This window comes from Rhagoletis pomonella, unplaced genomic scaffold, assembly GCF_013731165.1.
Source record: "Rhagoletis pomonella isolate Grant_MI unplaced genomic scaffold, Rhpom_1.0 Rhpom_scaffold_00003, whole genome shotgun sequence".
NCBI classification, from domain to species: Eukaryota; Metazoa; Arthropoda; class Insecta; order Diptera; family Tephritidae; genus Rhagoletis; species Rhagoletis pomonella.
Genome location: NW_023458557.1, coordinates 18,892,308 through 18,913,146, shown reverse-complemented (window position 1 = coordinate 18,913,146; position 20,839 = coordinate 18,892,308). Strand labels below are relative to the sequence as shown.

The 20,839-nt window shown below is 33.2% G+C and overlaps 1 protein-coding gene across 1 annotated transcript in view; it reads right to left on the bottom strand.

The window, feature by feature from the left end:
• The window catches only part of LOC118735049 (very long-chain specific acyl-CoA dehydrogenase, mitochondrial), a 171,566-nt gene that overhangs the window by 25,702 nt on the left and 125,025 nt on the right, over window positions 1-20,839 (bottom strand). The gene's annotated exons all lie outside the window — the stretch shown is intronic.

The following is a 20,839-nucleotide window of genomic DNA, read 5'->3' as shown; positions in this document are numbered from 1 at the left end:
TGCCATGTAAAGGGGCTTGATCTAAAGATTTGCAAGAAAGAACGTCTTATTTTTTTGAAAAGTGTTGCCGCCTAACAAATTTTTATTTTTGGGGAGGGCATCAGATTTACACCATTCCGACGCGTTTCCAAATGAGACGTCAGATGAGAAATATTGACTAACAGACCTGTTTTGGGTTTTTAAAGGGTTGCCGCCTAATTAAAAATGCATTGTTTAAATATGATAGTCAGTAAAATGTCACAATATGGGCATCAAGCGAAAGGAGTTTGAAACTAAATTAATATGTTGGTGTTTTTAATAGAGTTACCACTTATTAAACAAATTTATAACTATGAATGGTAAGTAATATGTTAATATATAGATATGTGTAAATAGTTATCAACATTTTTAACAATTTTGGTTATTTTTCTTTTGCTTATGTAATGTTTATTATTTTTCCATAAAAGTCTAGCTCATTATATACCAAGGACCATATAAATCTACATTTAAACCATTGCCTTAAAAAAATAAAAAGCAGAAATAACCGGTATTATTTGCTCAAAATGATAAAAGTAAAAAAATAACTTAAATTTTTTGACTTTTATTATAAAATGCATAACCGGTATGGTCTCTGATACATGCACAATACCGTCAGAAAAACACTAACCTTATTGTGCAATGTGAAGCAGATAGTGCATGCATATACATACATACATATGTACATTTGTATGTATAATACAAACTATCTACTATTTAGGGTATTAAACAGTATTTGATAATTAAGGCCGGTCCACATAGAACTTTCGCGTTGACTTTGATTGGAGTTGGCGTTGGTTTGACAGAACGCACGTTAAAAATATGCTTGCTACAATGAAGCTGGGCAGCGAATGTTTTGGCCACTAAATTAACATATTAACGACAGGTAAGTTAATATTTCATATCAATAATTGCATGAAAAACAATATTTATTGCCCTCATTTGATTAAAAGCGAAAAATATTACACATTTTATTTATTTTCAACAGCTGACGAGCAACTCACGAAAAAAGCTGAGAGTTGGCTATCTTTCTGCTTTGTGTTGTTCATGTATTCATAGTCAGCTATTGAAACGACGCCAACGCCAAAGTTGTACATGTATATAATTTTTGATTTTCTTAATTTTTGATTTTCCGCTTCTTTTTGCATAATTTCGCGAAAAGAACTTTTCGAACAATGAAAAAATCTCACCAAACATTGGAAAAAAAGCGAGTATTTACACCCAAGTCATTTTATAGTATAACCTTTGTTTTCTGAGAGTGGAAAGCAGGAAAAAAAATTAACCAAAATTCCATCACATTTAATGACTGGGCCCACATTTTTTGTGAGTTTTTGACGTTTAGTGATCCAATCTACCCCATATTTTTTATTTAGGTTTTCCGTATAAAATAAAGACTACAAACTAAATTTCATCGACATCGGTTGAAATTTAATGTTTCCGCCCACAAGAGTAGAGGGCGTGGCAATTATTCAATCTTTACAAACAGCCTCATTGCGTAAATCGTAAATTAGGCTAAGGTGTACGATTCGACAACAGTAGCATTGTCTATTGTCGTTCTGAAATAAGTAAACGACCAAAATTGTCGAAAACTATACAGTGCTGCCAAGTTTTTCCTTTTTAATACACTAGTCGAGTGGAACTTTTAGGCAATGACGTGAAATTTTCGATACGATTCGGCTCTCGAAAATCGACTTGCTGTCGACACGACTCTCGCAATGAGGGTGAAAATTTCATAATTCTCTATTTCTAAGTAAAACTAGAGCGCATGTCAAGTTTCAGTGAAATCCGTAGAGGTGTACTATTATTTCCACCTGCCTCCATATAGTCGAAACAGTGTGCGGCGTCACGCATTTTCTTCCATACAAAGTTACTATGTTCGACAATTTCTTCTGTATGAAAGTAATAATAGGTGACAGGTAATAAGATCAACGGAAATAAGGTCAATTGACTTTATTTCCCACCTTGGTGCGAAATAAAGTCAATTGACATTATTACCTTTTTAAAAACGAAATAAAATCAATTGACATTATTTCTCTTTCAAACATTAAATTTGCTTAGCTTCGCGGCGGGCTGCGTCAGCGCGCCACACCGCGTCACGCTACGCCGCGGGCCCCCCGGCCCCCCCTCCCCGTCTCCCGACGTGCTGTAGCGCAGGTAGATTAATTTTTTGTATACGTTGAAATAAAATTTTTATATATTTTAAACATCGAGGGCTTATATTCAATAATACCCCCTATCTGCACACTTTTCACAAAGATGAGATTCTGATATAAAAATCCACCTAAGCTTTAACTGTCATCAGTGATATTAATGCTACCTTATATAACGACAGGTAATTAAGGTGACCAGAATTTTTTAGCATTCGAGGAGGACAAATTCTCCATATTGAAAACACAAAAAAATTTGTTTTATATTTATTTAACACATAAATAACGAATAAGTTAACATTGTTAAAAGAAACAAAAACAATTCAAATTTGCTCTAAATACAAGTCAAACAAGTTAAAAGTACACCGCGTTACATAATTATAAGACCGAAACATATTTCCGTTGATTTTTGGCATTTTTTTTTTGTTGAAAGTGTTGTTAATTTTCTTCCATATAAAAAAATGTCGAACATACTTTGTATGGGAGAAAATGAGTGACAACGTAAATAAATGCCAAAAATCAACGATATTTTGAAATTCTAAACAAAAGCTTAAAATTTTGGCGAAAATTCGCTGAATTTTTATATTTTCACATAGTTTGAAATGTGAATGTTATAGAATGAACTATATTTTTATAAGAAAATATTTAAAAATAAATAGCTCTTTTGGATTGGATAAACAGGCCTGCGAAATCTAATTTTTCCCCTTTCCAATAATTATGTTATTTTTTTTTTTAATATCTAGGTTAGGGCTGTCAGACGTCTTGGTTTTACAGGATTTGTCCTGATTTAGACAAATTGTCGTGGAGTCCTGGCCCACACTTCGATTGTCCTGATCTTTTAATGAAGGTCAATGCAGACACTCCTCTAATTTTTAGCAGATTTTTGCTATGAAAAAAGGTTAGGCTTTCTGTCATTAGTAGTCGAAAACTGAAACCAAAACGTTTTTTCTAACATGTTGAATATCTTCTTTCTGTTTTGTTTATTCGGTTAAAATCTTTTCTTTTCGGGCGAATGCCGAAAAAGTGCAAGTTCCTGATCAGGTACACGACTGAGGGGTCATACATAAATACTATCCAGTAGATAATATCAGGAGCTAAAATCTTATCCAAAAGGCTTTTCTGAAAGTTATTCCTTTCTCCTTCATTTTTGTATGGAGCGACACAAATTGAAGGGCTTCTGCTTTCGCTACTCAAAAAAAAGAGCTTTCAGAAGGGCCGTTTGAAGAAGTTCTTTTAAAGTTTTTCTTAATTTATAAAAATCTTACTTCTTTAAGGAATTTATTTAATGTTCATATCAAATTGTTTTATTTAGACTTGCAATTCCTATTGAATCTTTTTTGTAATGCTAAGTAATATAAACATATACTTAAGTAAGTATAAGCACTTTTTTCAGTCCTTGTTGGGTAAGTCTTTTAGAATGGCTTCACTTAAGACAGCCTACTTAAATTATCTTCAGGTAATGAATATAAAAATATGGATATGCGGAAATTCGCTAATGGTGGTTGGGAAAACATTCAAGACCACGTTAAAGACGCCGCTTTTTCAAAGTTGCGACACCGTCAAGATGAATTTGTTCGTTTATAATTAAATATTCAGAACTTGAGCGTTTCATCATCATCAACCATTCAGTTCTACGAATTGTGTCACAAAACTACATTGCTTATAATATCAGAACCAAAGCAACTTTACTTATACTTTATATATATTGGCACCATATTCACTTGTGTCTTCGTTTTTGATTTGGATGATAAGTGTCTTAGTCGATGGGTTCAGGATTATGGCAGCCGTAATCTAGGTATGTTAAATTAAAATACATCCCTGGTTCTTTTCCAGTACGTCGAGATTTATTTTTATTGATGACATGTACTTACATGTTAGAATTTTTAGCAATTTCCATGAAAAACCAAAAGTTAATTTATTTAGAATAGAACTTTTACTTAAAAGCCAATAGTATTAGTAATAATATTCATAAAGAGCCTAAGTAAATCAGAACGACTTATGTTATTTTGAAGTAAACGCTAGTAATGCACGGCAATGCTAAGAAAAATTATAAAAGTAATTTTCTCGAAAAATTTTCGTGACGAAATTGTATTATATTTTATGGTATAATGGTACCTATACATACCCAAATCGCTAATTAATTTTTAAGGGGCAAACTACACAGGTCTGTGCTATTTTTGATTACGTACTTGGATGTGAAATAACACATTTTCTAAAAATTTTCCATTTATCAAGATAAAAAATCCTCATACACAAATTTTGCCACTGATAAAACCTATACCTACATATGTATGTATCTCGCAAACAAAATGACATATGGTAGGCAATAATTTCCACCTGTGGAGACGCGTCGTTAGCTAATATATCAATCTTGTAAATGGTAAAATATTATTGATTAGGGCTAAAGACGGTTCACCGCTCAACTTTCGCAGGCGATTAGTTGAATCAAATGTTTACATCATTTAACTAAAATTGGAACAATGTAAACGCCTATTAAATACGACGGTTAGAAAATAATAACATTCTGAACGCAATTTTTTTAAAAGTTCATTACTGCTACAAAACTTGAAAAGGAGGACAAGGAGGACATTTTTGCTCAAAAGGAGGACAGAGAAGGACAAAATTTTTGAGGAGGACAAATCACGTTTGAGGAGGACAATCCTCCTCAAAGGAGGACGGTTGGTCAGCTTACAGGTAATAAGTCCCAGATGGTTTCTAAAATCAGAAATTAGTTTTTGTGCAAATTGCAGATAGAGGGTATTAATGAATTCAAGCCCTCGATATTTCACATTTTTATATTTGTAAGTTATTGGAAGCAGGGATGCCAACTTGGCTCAAACCGTGCCATTTGTTCCTATTTTATTTCAAATGGCACTTAATTTTTCAATTGGCACAAAATGCCAAAATGGCACTTTTGTAAAAAAAATAACATTTCAATACATTTTTGTGAAATCCTTTGCGTGCACTTCTTTTTCTCAACTAAAATTTTCTAATTTATAAAGGCTATTCAACTGGTTTATCTTATTTTATCATTGCACTTTTGTTTTGAAAATGAGGCTTTATTTTATTGCTAAATGTGAATGATTAAAAGGAATTACACCTTTTTTGGCACTTTTATTTTTCTATTTGGCACATTTTGGCACTTTTTTTATCCTCAATATGGCACCTCAAAACTAAGGAGAGTTGGCAGCCCTGATTGGAAGATTTCTGCTGTGTTTTGAGGCAACAACTTGTCTGCAGTAAAAAAGCATATAATTTGTGTTTCAAATGTGTGTGAAAACCAATCCATTAACTTATATGATCTCGGTTCCGATATTAAATAATCAATAATTGTTTATACCCGCATTTTGGCACATTGGCTCGTTGAATGTGCCATCTAATAAATAGTGTCGTCGTTCTCCTTAGCTGCTTTTAAATGACTGCTGGCGGAGACATAAATACAGTGTAAGAAAATTCTTTTTCTAGAATTGTTTCCTTATAGAAAGGTTGGGTTCTTTTCCACCTTAGACATTCCGAATTCGTTCAAAATATGCTAATTTAAAACACAGAATTCTTTCAGTGCTCCTCCGGGGTTTTTGGACATGTACTGTTTCTTCAATTTAATAGTGTTCGCTTTATTTTTGTAGAAACGAAAAATGTTTTGCATGTTATGGATCATTTCTCCACTCTTTCTTCAAATATTTCTCGTATTCCAGCTGTACGCAGGCGTTTAGTTTTTCGCATCGTGTTTTTCCATATTCGTAATTTATATTCTTTTTTTAATAGAATCAATTGGAGGTAGTTCATGATTGTGTGCGGATTAATATCACAACACTGATTTCTATTAAAAAACAACACTTACGGGGCAATGTTTATTGTAAGAACAACATTTTTTTCTATGAATCGACACACTTTAAGCATTGTTGACGCTATTTCCATTTGAATGAGGAAATAGCGTCAATGACTTTATTTCCAAATTTTTGTTGACTTTATTTCGCTTTTGAAAAGGTAATAATGTCAATTGACTTTATTTCGCACCAGGGTGGGAAATAAAGTCAATTGACCTTATTTCCATTGACCTTATTACCTGTCACCTAATAATAACACCGTCAGCAAAAAAATAACCCAAAATCAACGCGAATTCTTAGCCTATTGAAACTTGCACCTTAATAAGCTACAAAACTACATTTTTGCTAAAAATTATGAATACAAAGTTTTTGTTGTGGCTGTTTTTTTAATTTCCCTACAACGTTTGTAATGTGGATTTATATTTATGGTGTTAAATATTATATATTGACTAGACTTTAATAAAAAATGATGAAACATTAAACAACCGAAAGGAATATTATCAAAACTGGTCAAGATACCGTGTCCCTATTTTTTTTTTATATAATAGTATATATGTACATATGTATGCATACATAAGCATTTTTAAAAACGTGTTTCCGCGAACACTGTATTAAAAAATGTAGACAGCAAAAAAGGTATTTTTGGAATCCAAAAAAAAGTATTATACAGCGAAAAAAGTATAGATACGAGCGTTATGTAACCAAATTTGGTCGAGATCGGTGGAGTAGTTTTTGGGATACACATATATGATATAAGTGGGCGTTGCCACAACCATTTTCCTAAAATTTTTTGATAAAACACTTTTTTCTAAAGAGCGATTGTATACATCAATTTTGAATAAATATTGATGAATTCCTTAATAAATAAGAATATAAGAAATACACGCATATAATTTCAAAGCTGTATTTTAGAAAAGTAGCCTTGGACAATTTTTATCGATTGCAAACAATGGGGTATCAGTTTATTTGAAAATAAATTTAATTTTAGATAATTTGAATTTTGATATTTTGATATTTTGAAATTGTGGAAATTAGCGACGGTCAAAATCTAAAAAAAAAATTACGAAAATATATACAGGGTGTCCCAGAAGTAACCTGCCAAACTTGAGAAGGCAGGTGGGGTGGTGAGCTCCCTGATAAGTAAAAATTTTTCAGGTAAAAGTGTCACCTTTTTTGAAATATTTAAATTTTTTTGAATTAAAGAAAAATCGTGCCTTTTCATGTATTTTCTTTAACTGCATCTACAAACAAGGCTATACTTTGTAAATTTTTTTATTTAAAATACTTCCAGATAGTTGCTTCTCCATACTCATATGCCACGTAGTAAAAATATATTAAGGAACCATTATAAAATTAGGACTATTTTGGGATTTTTAACTTTTTGTTATTTTGTTTCCCAACTTTGACTATCTCTGGTGAAAAAAATGTACTGAGCTATAACTTTACATTACATAAAAAAATTGCTCATTTAATAGATATTTCAGAAATGTGCCACTCTTACTATTTCGAATAGAAAAAAAAGTTATACCCGCTTTTGTGGGTAAAGGACTGAGACACGCTAGAATGTATTTAATAGATTTAAATTTAAGTTGCTCTTATTACTGACCAATGACATGCTAAATAGTACAAAGGTACATTATTACATGCTCCTGACATTATTTTATTTAAGAAAAGACGCTTTTAGAGATCTTAAACTCAATTGGGCTATCTCAGCAGCAGCTCCATTTATTTGTTCCCGAAAATGCTCTTCGTTTTTAATTATTTTTGAATAAATTTTGTCCCGGTAGAAAAAATCGAATGGATTCAGGTCTGGCGATCGAGCGGGCCATGTGATTGGCCCGTATCGTCCAATCCATCGGCGAGGATAAGTTTCGTCTAAATGTGCTCTTACTTCACGCCCGTAGTGAGCAGGGCAACCGTCATATTGCTGCCATAGTCTTCGCCGCAGGTTAAAGGGTACATCTTCTCAAAGAGTTGGAAGCTGTTCCTGAAGGAACTTTAAATAACTGTGGGAGTTGGCGACAGTTCCACAGGTCCCAATATCTGACAATTAAAAATACCGCACCATAAATTTATTTTGTAATGGTACTGCGAACGATCTTATCTCATTTCGTGAGGATTGTTTATCTGCCAACTGTGAAGGTTATGTAAATAAAAATAAACATCACGTTTGCATGATGATTCATCGCTCCAAATTATTTTATTAAAAAAGTTGGGGTCTGAATCATGCATTCGCAACATTTCACTGCAAAATCTAACCCTCGACAGGTAATCTCTCTCTTGTAGAGCCTGAACACGTTTGAATGTGGTACGGATGGTATTTTAAAGCTTTGTGAACTGTAGTTTTTGGTATTCCCGTCCGTCTTTCCATCATTCTCCCTGAAGTCGATGGACCTAGTTCCACTTCCTCTAACACAACTTTAACATCTACCGTTGCAGGACGTCCTGTCTCACCGCCACGCCTTCCAGATATGCGACCTAAAAAAAGTTAAAAATGATAGTTAAAAGAAGAATGGCTTCAAACAAGAAAGGTGTAAAAATCACTTACCTTCATATATTTCTCTATGGGTCCAGGCGAATACTTCACGACCCGGATGCCGACGATTTGGGTATCGCTCTGCATAGAGTCTTTGAGCAGCTCTGGCTTCACCGTAAATTAGGTGAATATCAGCATATTCATACTGCGTGTTCTCTGTCATAGTATTAATAACACAATGTTCGAAGGGTCCAATTTCACAAAATCCACTTTCATTATTTCCGGTAAGTAACACAAAATAATGTCAGGGGCAAGTAATAATGTACCATTGTACTATTTAGCATGTCATTGGTCGGTAACAAGACCAACTTAAATTTAAATCTATTAAATACATTCTAGCTTGTCTCAGTCCTTTACCCACAAAATCGGCTATAACTGTTTTTTTTTCTATTCGAAATAGTAAGAGTGGCACATTTCTGAAATATTTATTAAATGAGCATTTTTTTATGTAATGTAAAGTTATATCTCAGTACACCTTTTTTTCACCAGAGATAGTCAAATTTGGGGAACAAAATATCAAAAAGTTAAAGATCCCAAAATAGTCCTAATTTTATAATGGTTCCTTAACATATTTTTACTACATTGCATTTGAATATGGAGAAGCAACTATCTGGAAGTATTTTACATAAAAAATGTACTAAGTATAGCTTTGTTTGTAGATGCAGTTAAAGAAAATACATGAAAAGGCGCGATTTTTCTTTAATTCAAAAAAAATTTAAATATTTCAAAAACGGTGACACTTTTACCTGAAAAATTTTTGCTTATCAGGGAGCTCACCACCCCACCTGCCTTCTCCTCAAGTTTGGCAGGTTACTTCTGGGACACCCTGTATATTTGCCCGATGTAAAATCCCAACAATCCAATAGCTCGTTTCTTTAACAATTCTCTACCAAGGCGACCAGGGTTCGGATTCGCATCATTTTAGCCCCTCGCTCGCTCGTTAGTTTTCTCTGAGCTTGCGCAACTCACGAGCAACAGGCGAGGCCGTTTGCAAACGAGCACTCGTTAAGTACGAGCGCACGCGCTGAGCAGCCAGCGAGCGAGTAAGCAAACGAGGGCAGCGAAAGAGTAGAGCGGAAAGCCAACGAGGACCTCATTAGCTCTGCCCAGCGTTACCGAAAGCTTTCGCAGAAAAATCGTCAATTTACCCTAAGAAATCGCCATTTCGGCTAAAAACGTCGAATTTTTATTTATTGTATTTTTTTAACAATAAAAAATACAAACGAAATTATAATAAATAAACCACGCATTATAAAACTAAAGGAAACCCACATTGCATATGGGTTAATACAAGTAATGTTTAGGCAAAAACAAAACTGACTTTAATTCTCATACAAAAATTTAAGATAACCGTCAATTTCTTCATGATCCAATGATCGCATCTAAACCGAATTAGTATGGGAACACCTCTGAGGTACCACCTTTCCTTTAAAAAATTATAGAAATCGCTTAACGTAGTCCAAAGTTATGCGATAACATAAAAAATAATAATAATATCCCCACGAATTGATAACCTCCTCCCGTTTTTTGAAGTCGGTTAAAACGTTAATTTGTAATTGTTAACAACAATTTAAAATTACAAGTTAAAACCCAACTGCTTTTAAATTGTTTAGTTTCACTTGCTTGAGGATTCTTAAAAGATTTTGATCCAGTTTCAAAGTGTAACGGGAGCATTTGTTACTGGTTAATTTTCTCTCCTATTTTTCTTTCTCGTTCAAAATTAGTGTCAGCAGTGAAAATTTAAGATTTGGTTGTAGAACAAAACTAGATAAATAGATAGTTGTATTTCCTTTCTGGTTGTTGTTGTTTCCGACAGGGTGGGTGTATGATGTATTTTGGAACGAATTTCCGTCATCCCTTGTCAAATTTGGTTTGGAGACAGACATCTTATAAACTTGCCAAATTCTTTCATAAGTACGACATTCAGACATCATTTCAAACAAGGAACACTGTGGGAAGTATATTGAAAGAGAAAATAGCGAGGAAGACCCGCTAGATAAACAGGGTGTTTACATGTTAGCCTGCGAGTGCCGACACAGCTACATAGCATAAACAGGGCGAAATATAAGAACAAGGTATCGAGAACACATAAGGGATTACAATAAGAAAAGACGAAAACCAGAGGCTGCAATAGAATCGAACTTCGCGAAGCACATGATCAAAAATAAATGCACACCAATGAAGATTTGACAAACAACAGAACTTCTCCGTGTACAACACAAAGGACAAAGATTGAATATATTAGAAAATATGGAAATATATAAACAGAAGACCTTCAAAGGACAAATAATGAAGTGTCACCGTTTTTGAAATATTTACATTTTTTGAATTAAAAAAATCGTGCCTCTTCATGTATTTTCTTTAACTGCATCTACAAACCAGGCTATACTTAGTAAATTTTTTATGTAAAATACTTTCAGATAGTTGCTTCTCCATACTCAAATGCAATGTAGTTAAAATATATTAAGGAGCCATCATAAAATTAGGACTATTTTGGGAATTTTAACTTTTTGATATTTTCTTCCCCAACTTTGACTATCTCTGGTGAAAAAAAAATTTACTGAGCTATAACTTTACATTACATAAAAAAATTGCCCATTTAATAAATATTTCACAGAGGTACCACTCTTACTGTTTCGAATAGAAAAAAAGTTATAGCCGCTTTTGTGGGCAAAGGACTTAGACACGCTAGAATGTATTTAATAGATTTAAATTTAAGTTGCTCTTGTTACCGACCAATGACATGCTAAATAGTGCAAAGGTACATTATTACCTGTTCCTGACATTATTTTATATTACTTACCGGGATTCGGACTAGAGTCTATAACAAGGGCTATATCGATCAATATTTTTTGTGAAGGATGGGTTCGCGTGAAATAAAATATACATGAGTTGTTTGAAGAAAAATTAATTCATTTATTGATAAAATTTGCTCAAATTGGCGACCTTCTACTGTAATACAAGCTCGGCACCTGTTAAGAAAATACGCTTTTAGAGATCTTAAACTCAATTGGGCTATCTCAGCAGCAGCTCCATTTATTTGTTCCTGCAAATGCTCTTCGTTTTGCATTGTTTTTGAATAAATTTTGTCCTTAAGACAGCCCCAGTAGAAAAAATCGAATGGATTCCGGTCTGGCGATCGAGCGGGCAACGTGATTGGCCCGTATCGTCCAATCCATCGGAGAGGATAAGTTTCGTCTAAATGAGCTCTTACTTCACGCCCGTAGTGAGCAGGGCACCCGTCATTTTGCAGCCATAGTCTTCGCCGCAGGTTTAAGGGTACATCTTCTAAAAGTTGGAAGCACTGTTGCCGCGAATCATTTTTAGTGGTAGCCAAATTCCTTTAAAAAAAGTGCTGAAAAAGGGCTAAAAAAGTCGTTGTCGCTAAAAATGGTAGCTAAAACTTTTTATTTACATATACATATAAAAGTATACACGCAAACTCTGAAAAAAAGCTAATATTTTATCAAACCAAAAACCTTTTTGTATAAAAGGGGAAATATACGACACCAGTTTGCTGGCTCCATCAAGTGATTTTACCATCAGGCTCGATGCATATAACTTACCAGCATGCTGGTACAATATTTATTTCTTTACAAATGAGGTCGAGGAAAGATCGAAATGATTAGAGCCGAAATTTCACAATTTTTCTACCATTTTGTTAAACATTATATTTTTTTAAATTCACAACTGCAATATCGAGAGCTTAATCTTCCACAGACATGGCTTTGACTCATATAGTGCAAGAAATTTCCGCCAAAATATTTGACCTTAAAAAATTTAGCTAATTTAACCACTAGTACAATCATAAAATTTTCAAATATTTTTTGAAGTGGCACCAGCAGCTGATACAATCACACCACAAGAACATACACGGTCAATCGACTTGATGGGCCATTTAAAAAATTAAGCATATTAAGGCTCGTAAACTTATCTATTTTAAACTATAGTTAAATCGTTAATAGATAAGTTAACAGCCTTAACACTTTTACAGTATGTATGTATACAAACGTAAGGAACATACAATACATATATGTATATACATATATCAGTCTTTCTTAGTTTGAAAATTAACCTCTTACATAAATGAAAAAGATTAGATCAAATTAAATATATATACAACATTTTTATGCCAAGTATGAATTAATTCTCAAAAGTGCAAAAAAAGGGCTAGGGGCAATTTTAAATTTATGTGGCCAAAAAAAGTATGAGGTAGCTAAATCTAGCCACCAAAGGGCTAAAACGGCAACACTGGTTGGAAGCCGCTCCTGAAGGAAGTCTAAATAACTGTGACAGTTGACCGTTGGCGGCGGTTCCTCAGGTCCCAATGTCTGACAATTAAAAATACCGCACCGTAAATTTATTTTGAACCGGTACTGCGAACGATCTTCTCTCATTTCGTGAGGATTGTCTATCTGCCAACTATGAAGGTTATGTAAATTAAAATAACCATCACGTTTGCATGATGATTCAACGCTCCAAATTATTTTATTCAAAAAGTTGGGGTCTGATTCATGCATTCGCAACATTTCACGGCAAAATCTAACCCTCGACAGGTAATCTCTTTCTTGTAGAGCCTGAACACGTTGAATGTGGTAGGGATGAAATCGATGGTCTTTTAAAGCTTTGTGAACTGTAGTTTTTGGTATTCCAGTCCGTCTTTCCATCATTCTCACTGAAGTCGATAGACCTAGTTCCACTTCCTCTAACACAACTTCAACACGCCACGCCTTCCAGGTATCCGACCTTAAAAATGTGAAAAATGTTAATTAACAAGCAAGCAAACAAGAAAGGTGTAAAAATCACTTACCTTAATATATTTCTCTATGGGTCCGGGCGAATACTTCACGACCCGGATGCCGACGATTGGGGTATCGCTCTGCATAGTCTTTGAGCAGCTGTGGCATTACAGCAAGCTTCACCGTAAATTAGTGAATATCAGCATATTCATACTGCGTGTTCTCTGTCATAGTATTAATAACACAATGTTCGAAGGGTCCAATTTCACAAAATCCACTTTCATTATTTCCGGTAAGTAACACAAAATAATGTCAGGAGCAAGTAATAATGTACCATTGTACTATTTAGCATGTCATTGGTCGGTAACAAGACCAACTTAAATTTAAATCTATTAAATACATTCTAGCTTGTCTCAGTCCTTTACCCACAAAATCGGCTATAACTGTTTTTTTTTCTATTCGAAATAGTAAAAGTGACACATTTCTGAAATATTTATTAAATGAGCATTTTTTTATGTAATGTAAAGTTATAGCTCAGTACATTTTTTTTCACCAGAGATAGTCAAAGTTGGGGAAGAAAATATCAAAAAATTAAAAATCCCAAAATAGTCATAATTTTATGATGGTTCCTTAATATATTTTAACTAAATTGCATTTGAGTATGGAGAAGCAACTATCTGGAAGTATTTTACATAAAAAATTTACTAAGTATAGCCTGGTTTGTAGATGCAGTTAGAGAAAATACATGAAAAGGCACGATTTTTTTTAATTCAAAAAAATTTAAATATTTCAAAAACGGTAACACTTTTACCCAATTTTTTTTTGTTTTTGTAAAAAGAAAATGATTGAAATTTCACTCTTTTCGATCTTGGTCGCTTGTAACACTAATAATTTTCATCGATATCGGCAAAGTAACTGTAGGTTAAATTACGAAAACGCTTGTTTGAAAAGAAAATTGGCTTGGAAAACATTTTTTTTTTTTCTTAAGCGATTACCACAAAATTTGTGCTATTGATATATTTGATTCTGGTCTTCATTTTCTCGTCATCAATTGTCCATAACCGTACAAAATTTAGAACGCATTGACTGGTTGAACCTTCTGGTTCTGGTGGTTTTGCTTACCCTTATGTAGTTATCAATTAGTTTCGACACTGCTTTTATTTCGATCAGGAAAAGTTAATTTTAAAATATCTAAGAAAATGCGGGACAAAGGCAGGACACTTGGAAAAAATTAATACATTTTGGGGGTTTTCTGTTTTGAAAAACTACGCAGGACAGACTTTTAAATAACAGTACGGTCCTGCAAAAAACAGAACGGATGGTCACCGTACCTATAATACATGTACATATGTATTTATTTATGTATATATTCTCATGCACAGAAGAATAGATGCATGCTTTTTGACCAGTTTTATCTACTACATAGGTACATATGTGATTACATATCTATGCATGTATAATTTTTTTAATGCTCAATAATTTCTTAAAAAATTTCAACTTATTATAAATGAAAGAAAAACCATACAAGTACAAGCAAGTTTCATACTTTGTAAATAATTTGAAAATTTCAATAAAGTTGTATAAAAATTTTAAACTTTTTGATCAGATTTATAGAGCAATGCTTGGCGTTTTTATAGCACAATACATTTTAGTATAATTATAATAAAGTAAAAGTATGCCACTAAATTAACATATTAACGAGAGATAAATTAATATGTCATATCAATAATTGCAAAAACATTTCACATAATTTTATTTATTTGCAACAGCTGACGACCGACGCACAGTGTATCATTTCAGTATTCTAGAAAAGATTAATTCCATTATTTTATGTCGCCAAATTTGAAAACAACGTCAAGAATGTTTTCAGAAATGCCTGATAAACACGAAACAATAACAACTAAAAAATTTTAATCAAAGTGTATGGCGGGACGGGGTTTGATTTGGAAAATTACCGAGCACAATAATATTTAAACTTGTATATTTGAAACTGAATCTCAATGCTTATTTTGTCGGTGTTATGTGATTTATGCAACAATTACTAAAATCCCATTTTGGTCTTATTTGCTTGGGTATGTTCTTTTGAATGAATACCCGCAAACTCGTTATCCGCCACTATTCGATAAAGTTTGTATCTCAGTTTATTTGCCACTCCTTTTAGACTTTAAACAACATAATTTTAGCTGCTGGAAAGTGCAGGTTTTGATGATTTTTTTTTTTCTGGCCTACTGGGAATTTCATTTTCCTCGAGTAATTCATTTGCATTTTATCTCGACCGAGACAAATTCTTATATTTTCGTTTTCAACAGAGAAAGCTTGATTCATTACCTTTCCAATGGTATCCCATTTCTGTAAATAGAGTAAGAAATATTGAACTTATAACGGAATTTCTTTGACCCAACTTGACTTTTTTATCGATATTTTCCACGACCACAATTAAAAAAAAAATATATTTATTTTTAAGTCCATTTCAGTCAGTTTATAATTCCTTGTTATAGGGAAATTCTAAATATCAATTTTGGGCATTTTAGCCTTTGTAGTTAGTTAAATATTTCAGTTTTTGCATTTTTCAAAATTGCAGTTATATAATAGGGTGGCATGACAGTAACTATAAATTACCAATTTTTTGTAAAAAGCTTCGCCTATCTTATAACGTACCTTGTGCAAAATTTCATTAATCTATCTTCAATAGATTTCGAATTACAGAATTAAAAGCAGCTAGATGGGTCAAATCTTACACTGTGCGACGCACGCGATCTTTCTGACTTGTGTTGGCCTTAGCGATGCCAAATTTTGGATATGTGGACGGCTGCATTGAAATTCAACGCCAACGCAACGCCAAAGTTGTATGTGAACCGGCCTCTATTCTTTGTTTACGCAAATTTTCCCATGTCAGCATATACATACATACACATGTACATACATACGTCCTTGAACAACAGGCCACAAATAAATTTGTTCACAAAGGATTATGTCCATATATTTCTTTCAGGTATACGGCATAACTGCTGCAAGTACAGCGTGGCCACGCTGTAAATAGCAAACTATTTTGGGGTGTTAAAAAGTGCTTAGTTGTTTTTTGTTTCTGCGGCACAAACGATTTACTATCCTCTTTACTTATTTTCTCTGTAAAGACAAAATACATGCATATGTACATACATATATACATACATACGGAAAAAGCTTCTTTTTTTTGGAAATTTCAAGACCCACTACCCACTAATTTTATTCGCTTTTATGAGAAATATTATTACCTACTTTTATAGATTTTTTAAAGGTAATTTAGAGGTCACGACCTGTCGATTTAGGTCAGAAAATAGGATTTTATAGATTTATGAGTTTTTGAATGACTATTTTTGATTCCATTTCAAAGATCGAATATGATCTGAGCAGAGGATATATGAGCCTTTAAAATGGTATATAAAAATCTATTGTTGCACTAGGCTCGTTTCGCTTTTTTATCGGGTAAATTAAAAATAGACTCCTATTTATCCAAATTTTTTAAATTTTGATCATCAATAATTTCCACAATTTCAAAATATGGAGTACTATTTAAATTAAATCTATTTTCAAATAAACTGAATGCAATCGCATTAAAATTGTCGAAGTTAGACGACTTTTCTTAAATACGGCCTTGAATTTATATGTGTGTATGTACCGGAATTTGAGATTTTATTGGCAGTGTGGCTAAGAAATTCATCGATATTTATTAAAAATTAATATTTACAATAGCTTTTTAGCAAAAAAGTGGTTTTTCAAGAAATTTTAGGAAAATGGGGGTCGCACCGCCCACTTATATCATATGTGTGATATACACACCTACTTGACCGATCTCGAACCGAATATAATCGTTATCATGAAGGATTTTTATTTAAGAATCATTGTATAATCGTTATTTTATGGTTTTTATTTTTTCAATCATAAATAATCGTTATTCTTTGACTTTTATTTTTTCAATCATTTCAAACCGTTATTTTATGATTTTTATTTATTCGATCAAAAATAATCGTTATTCTTTCTTCTTATCGTTATTCTTTAATTTTTATTTTTTTTATCATTTTCAATCGTTATTTTATGATTATTTTTTCGATCATTTTTTAATCGTTATCTTATGATTTTGATTTTTTCGATCATTTTTAATCGTTACTTTATGATTTTTATTTTTTCGATCAAAAGTTATCGTTAATCAGTGATTTTTATTTTTTCGATAATTTTTAATTGTTATTTTATGATTTTTATTTTTTCGATCATATTTTTAGGATTAAACTCGTCTGATCCTATAAAACAAAAAAAAAAAATAGTAGTGTCGAAAATTAAAGCAACAAACTAGAGATGGGCAAAAGTCGTGCTTTTCTACGTGACACGTCGTGTCACGCTTTTTCACGCGTGAGCGTGAGCGGCTTTCAGTGAAAAATCACGTAATATCCGTGATCGTGCGTGCCTGAAATTTTCGCGTGCGTGAGTGTGCGTGAGTTAGATTTTCGTCAATCACGTCATTTTCACATATGTATGTGGCAACATTTATTCTTTTTTCTTTGAAATTGGAGGCATTCTGTAATATTCATTTGCACATCTACAGTTTTTCGGTTTGACTACAGTTAGGCGCAAACTTTAAAGAAATTGCATGTCAATGTCACTCAAGTATGTGTTGTAACAGGGATAGTACCGGGTGACTTTTTCCATGCAATTGCTTTGAATTCATTTTCCTAACGCCTAACAGAGTAAATCCTGATCTCTTTCTGTGCTGGCAACAAAATCGAATCAGGGCGCCGATGAACAGCTGAAAAGTGCTACTATTTTCACATCTATTCTACTCTTACTTAGGTAGACTGCACTTGATGAAAAGAGCGCTCGACCTCAGCACGATTCCCAAATTCTGGATGATGACACTCCTTCTACCTCGAAAAGGGCAAAAACCCGTGCAACTTTTGACGAATTCAAAAATGCGACAAATGAATCTGCAGAAACAGTTTTTGATGAAATTAATACGGAAATACAGATGTATTTGAAAAAATCGGAAAACAAAAGTTGTGACGATGTTTTAAAATTTTGGGAGAAAGCTAAAGATTTGCCCCTTCTTAGAAGTCTTTCAAGGCAAATTTTAAACATAGCAGCTAGCTCAGCAACTAGTGAAAGAGTTTTTTCTGTGTCAGGCAGATTTCTGGAAGAAAGACGTTCACGACTGCTTGGTGAAAACCTCGACAAAATATTATTTTTAAACAAAAATATGAGCTAATGTCATTTTAATATTACATACGTTGAATAAATATTGATACCAATTCTTTTTATACTTGTAATACACATAAGTATGTATATCTGAAATTTGTTAAAATAATAATAGTGCCTTCAGCCCTTTCTAGGCGTTTGGCCAAGCTTTTGTATTAATAATTGTGTGATAAAAAGCTATTTATATGAAATACTATTTATATAAATAAAGTTTAAATTTCAAAAAAATGTCCGTGAGAAACCGTGCGTGAGCGTGCGTGATTGAAAAAATAGGCGTCGTGAGCGTGCGTGAACGTGATTGAAAAAAATATAGCAGGACGTGAGTGTGCGTGATTTAAAAAACCATCAAAGTGAGCGTGCGTGAACGTGAGCCAAAATTACTCACGTGCCCATCTCTATAACAAACGTAGATTTAAGCATGGGCGGGCCAGGTAGGGGGTGCTAGAGGAAAATTAAAACAAAATGGATTTTAGTCATTGTACGTGATTGCATTCTTTATACCAGTGCATTTACTAAATATTAACTACAAAAGTATTTAAGATATTATGTTATATGTAGTAAATAACTAAGTATTATGTACTTACGAATTTCGTCACTAACTGCCGAGTATGATATCAACTACATGAGTAAATGTATGTAAGGTATTAGAGCGTGATAGCTCCATATCTTTCTTGAAACCTCCTTAATTTAGAGATTAAAATACCACTTTGAATTCCAGCTTTAACGCTTTATGTAAAAAATGCAAACTTCCGAATAAGGTTGTCATCTTAAAAAAAAAAATTTTTGCGTTATACATACACTGAGGGAAAAAAAATTTTAGAATTAAAAAAAACGTGCTAAATTTAAAAAAATACGCATATGAATGAGCACCAACCCAACTCGTTTTAAATTTGAGAATGTAAGTTATAAAATATGTCGTTGTGAAGTGCACAGATGCTTTTTCGTTATACGAAATTATAATTAAGAAAAAAAAAACAATTCTTATTTTATGATCTGTCTGATGGTAATTGAACCCGAGCCCTCTTGGCAGCAACCAATTGTATCAAACGTCTTTGCGCACTCAGCTACAGCCATACATGTAAATGTGTTTTCAAATGTTGAGTTTGAATCTACATCACAGCGCGCGATTAGTGCATTATGTCATACCATGTATGTGTGTACGTGTGTATGTGTTGTCACCGCTGTGCATGCTTTGTATACATATACTTTCTTAATTACATATGAAACAAGTAATTTTTAGCAAAAAAAAATCGACTTCAACTCTCATATAAAAATAATAATATATATATATATATATATCTTATGATCCACTGATAGTATGGGACCACCTCTGAGACACTACCTTTCCGATGCAAAAGGAATTATCGAAATCGGTTGACGTGTTCCAAAGTTATGCGGTAACATACATACAAAAAAAAAAAAAATATTCCGACGAACTGATAACCTCCTCCTTTTTTGGAAGTCGGTTAAAAAGCATCCGAAGCGTGCAAAACGCCAGCCGTGCAGTGAAAAATGCTTAATTTTAATACGAGCGTATTTGAATTGAATATTTCCATTATACGTAGTGTAAGTACAATGGAAAAATCCATTTTGTTAACACTTTTCACGTGATTTAAATACGAGCATTTTTAAACGGTAATCAAATAAAATTTTTTTATTATTACAACGCGTTTTTTTCTCAGTGTAAGAATAACTGATATTTTTGATCAAAAAAATTAAAATCATAGTATCTATATATATAAAATTCAAATTATGTATGTACCTATAGACACACTTGGCTCCTAAACGAATAAGCCGATCGTAACCAAATTTTACACACGCACTGGATATCTTCCAGGGATGGTCACAGGGTAAAAAATATTTTGATATATAAAGGGGGCGTGGCCCCAAAACGTGGACCCGGGTAACCTTAGGATGTATTTGTTTAATATGGGTATCAAATTAAAGCTGTTCATGAGTGCTTTAAGATAGAGCAATTTTCATATAGCTGGGTGACTAGGGTCTCGAGATATAGACCAAAATGTGGACCTGGGTAACCTTGGGTGTATTTGTTCAATATGGGTATCAAATGAAAGCCGTTCATGAATGCTTTAAGATTGAGCACTTTTCATATAGCTGGGTGACTAGGGTCTCGAGATATAGACCAAAACGTGGACCTGGGTAACCTTGGGTATATTTGTTCAGTATGGGTATCAAATGAAAGCTGTTCATGAATGCTTTAAGATTGAGCACTTTTCATATAGCTGGGTGACTAGGGTCTCGTGATACAGACCAAAACGTGGACCCGGGTAACCTTAGGATGTATTTGTTTAATATGGGTATCAAATTAAAGCTGTTCATGAACGCTTT